Source organism: Salvelinus sp. IW2-2015, linkage group LG32 (assembly GCF_002910315.2).
Source record: "Salvelinus sp. IW2-2015 linkage group LG32, ASM291031v2, whole genome shotgun sequence".
In the NCBI taxonomy this organism is placed as follows: domain Eukaryota; kingdom Metazoa; phylum Chordata; class Actinopteri; order Salmoniformes; family Salmonidae; genus Salvelinus; species Salvelinus sp. IW2-2015.
Genome location: NC_036871.1, coordinates 20324489 through 20328637, shown reverse-complemented (window position 1 = coordinate 20328637; position 4149 = coordinate 20324489).

Genomic DNA, 4149 nt, shown 5'->3' with positions numbered 1-4149 from the left:
GCTAGCCAACGTCACCATGACATAGCCTACAAGCGAGATCTGGGATTTCTATTGGAGAAGCCGTTTCTGACTATCTTTTTTTCCTAGTCGCACAGTGCTCCCAAATAAAGATAAATATTTCGTAGCATATGCGACCAAATTGGTCACGCTTTAGAGCCCTGATTCCACCACATGTTCAATCACTTGGGCTTCAGGCTGAGAAATCGAGTGGGAATGTGTTGGTCATAGGCGAATTATAAGGAAAGACTGTATGTACTGTGGTATTCTGTGATGCAGAGAAGCTGTCATGTGTTATTTTTGTTACGTAGTATATCCTAATAAAATATTAAAATACTAAGAGGAATACATAGAAAAGCACTCTGTACTAAAAACAATATGTATAAAGAATGGGGGAAACTCATGAAATATAGCATCAAATTAGTGTGTTGACATGTACTACAAGTACCAAGTAAATGTATTTTGAATTAGGTCTGAATATATATTTGTATTTTTTATTTGATTTCACCTTTATTTAACCAGGTAGGCCAGTTGAGAACAAGTTCTCATTTACAACTGTGACCTGGCCAAGATAAAGCAAAGCAGTGCGACAAAAAACAAAACAAAAGTACAGTCAATAACACAATAGAAAAATCCATATACAGTGTGTGCAAATGGCGTAAGAAGGTAAGGCAAAAAATAGGTCATAGTAGCGAAGTAATTACAATTTAGCAAATTAACACTGGAGTGATAGATGTGCAGATGATGATGCGCAAGTAGAAATACTGGTGTGCAAAAGAGCAAAAAAAGTAAATAAAAACAATATGGGGTTGAGGTAGGTAGTTGGATGGGTTATTTACAGATGGGCTGTGTACAGCTGCAGCGATCGGTAAGCTGCTCAGATAGCTGATGCTTAAAGTTAGTGAGGGAAATATAAGTCTCCATCTTCAGCGATTTTTGCAAATCGTTCCAGTCAAATCAAATCAAATTTATTTATAGAGCCCTTCTTACATCAGCTGATATCTCAAAGTGCTGTACAGAAACCCAGCCTAAAACCCCAAACAGCAAGCAATGCAGGTGTAGAAGCACGGTGGCTAGGAAAAACTCCTTAGAAAGGCCAAAACCTAGGAAGAAACCTAGAGAGGAACCAGGCTATGAGGGGTGGCCAGTCCTCTTCTGGCTGTGCCGGGTGGAGATCTATTAACCAGAACATGGCCAAGATGTTCAAATGTTCATAAATGACCAGCATGGTCAAATAATAATAATCACAGTAGTTGTCGAGGGTGCAGCAAGTCAGCACCTCAGGAGTAAATGTCAGTTGGCTTTTCATAGTCGATCAATAAGAGTATCTCTACCGCTCCTGCTGTCTCTAGAGAGTTGAAAACAGCAGGTCTGGGACAGGTAGCACGTCCGTGAACAGGTCAGGGTTCCATAGCCGCAGGCAGAACAGTTGAAACTGGAGCAGCAGCACGGCCAGTCATTGGCAGCAGAGAACTGGAAGGAAAGGCTACCAAAGGAGGTGTTTGGCTTGGGATGACAATGAAATATACATGCTGGAGCGCATGCTACGGGTGGGTGTGGTTATGTGGACCAGTGAGCTGAGATAAGGCGGAGATTTACCTAGCAAAGACTTATAGATGACCTGGAGCCAGTGGGTCTAGCGAAGAATATGTAGCGAGGGCCAGCCGACGAGAGCATACAGGTCGCAGTGGTAGGTGGTATATGGGGCTTTGGTGACAAAACGGATGGCATTGTGATAGCTGCATGAGGTTTGCTGAGTGAGTGTTGGAGGCTATTTTGTAAATGACATCGCCGAAGTCGAGGATCGGTAGGATGGTCAGTTTTACGAGGGTATGTTGGCAGTGTGAGTGAAGGAGCTTTGTTGCAAAATAGGAAGCCGATTCTAGATTTAATTTTGGATTGGAGATGCTTAACATGAGTCTGGAAGGAGAGTTACAGTCTAGCCAGACACCTAGGTATTTGTAGTTGTCCACATATTCTAAGTCAGAACCGTCCAGAGCAGTGATGCTAGTCGGGCGGGCGGGGGCAGCGATCGGTTGAAATGCATGCATTTATTTTACTAGCGTTTAAGAGCAGTTGGAGGCACGGAAGGCGCATTGTATGGCATTGAAGCTCGTTTGGAGGTTTGTTAACACAGTGTCCAAAGAAGGGCCAGATGTATACAGAATGGTGTCGTCTGCGTAGAGGTGGATCAAGGAATCACCCGCAGCAAGAGCGACATCATTGATATATACAGAGAAAAGAGTCGGCCCGAGAATTGAACCCTGTGGTACCCCAAAGAGACTGCCAGAGGTCCGGACAACAGGCCCTCCGATTTGACACACTGAACTCTATCTGAGAAGTAGTTGGTGAACCAGGCGAGGCAGTCATTTAAGAAACCAAGGCTGTTGAGTCTGCCGATAAGAATACGGTGATTGACAGAGTCGAAAGTCTTGGCCAGGTCGATGAAGACAGCTGCACAGTACTGTCTTTTATTGATGGTGGTTATGAAATTGTTTAGTACCTTGAGCGTGGCTGACGTGCACCCGTGACCAGCTCGGAAACCGGATTGCACAGCGGAGAAGGTACGGTGGATTCAAAATGGTCAGTGATCTGTTTGTTAACTTGACTTTCGAAGACTTTAGAAAGGCAGGGCAGGATGGATATAGGTCTGTAACAGTTTGGGTCTAGAGTGTCACCCCCTTTGAAGAGGGGGATGACCGCGGCAGCTTTCCAAACTTTAGGAATCTCGGACGATACAAAAGAGAGGTTGAACAGACTGGTAATAGGGGTTGCAACAATGGCGGCAGATCATTTTAGAAAGAGAGGGTCCAGATTGTCTATCTCAGCTGATTTGTACGGATCCAGGTTTTGCAGTTCTTTCAGAACATCTGCTATCTGGATTTGGGTGAAGGAGAAGCTAGGCAGGATTGGGCAAGTAGCTGCAGGGGGTGCAGGGCTGTTGGCCGAGGTTGGGGTAGCCAGGAGGAAAGCATGGCCAGCCATAGAGAAATGCTTATTGAAATTCTCGATTATTGTGGATTTATCAGTGGTGACAGTGTTTCCTAGCCTCAGTGCAGTGGTCAGCTGGGAGAAGGTGCTCTTATTCTCCATGGACTTCACAGTGTCCCAAAACTTTTTGGAGTTAGAGCTACAGGATGCAAATCTCTGTTTGAAAAAGATAGCCTTTGCTTTCCTAACTGACTGTGTGTATTGGTTCCTGACTTCCCTGAAAAGTTGCATATCGCGGGGACTATTCGATGCCAGTGCAGTACTCCACAGGATGTTTTTGTGCTGGTCGAGGGCAGTCAGGTCTGGAGTGAACCAAGGGCTATATCTGTTCTTAGTTCTACATTTGTTGAAAGGGGCATGCTTATTTAAGATGGTGAGGAAATTACTTTTAAAGAATGACCAGGCATCCTGTACTGACTGGATGAGGTCAATATCCTTCCAGGATACCCGGGCCAGGTCGATTAGAAAGGCCTGCTCGCAGAAGTGTTTTAGGGAGCGTTTGACAGTGATGAGGGGTGGTCGTTTGACCGCGGACCCATTGCAGATGCAGGCAATGAGGCAGTGATCGCTGAGATCCTGATTGAAAATAGCAGGGATGTGTTTGGAGGGCAAGTTGATCAGGATAATATATATGAGGGTGCCCATGTTTATGGATTTAGGGTTGTACCTGGTGGGTTCCTTGATAATTTGTGTGAGATTGAGGGCATCTAGCTTAGATTGTAGGACTGCCGGAGTGTTAAGCATATCCCAGTTTAGGTCGCCTAACAGAACGAACTCTGAAGATAGATGGGGGGCAATCAATTCACACATGGTGTCTAGGGCACAGCTGGGAGCTGAGGGGGGTCTAAAACAGTAGGCAACAGTGACAGACTTATTTCTGGAGAGATTCATTTTTAAAATTAGAAGCTCGCACTGTTTGGGCATAGACCTGGAAAGTATGACAGAACTTTGCAGGCTATCTCTGCAGTAGATTGCAACTCCTCCCCCTTTGGCAGTTCTATCTTGACGGAAAATGTTGCAGTTGGGGATGGAAATCTCAAAATTTTTGGTGGCCTTCCTAAGCCAGGATTCAGACACGGCAAGGACATCAGGGTTGGCGGAGTGTGCTAAAGCAGTGAGTAAAACAAACTTAGGTAGGAGGCTTCTGATGTTAACATGCAT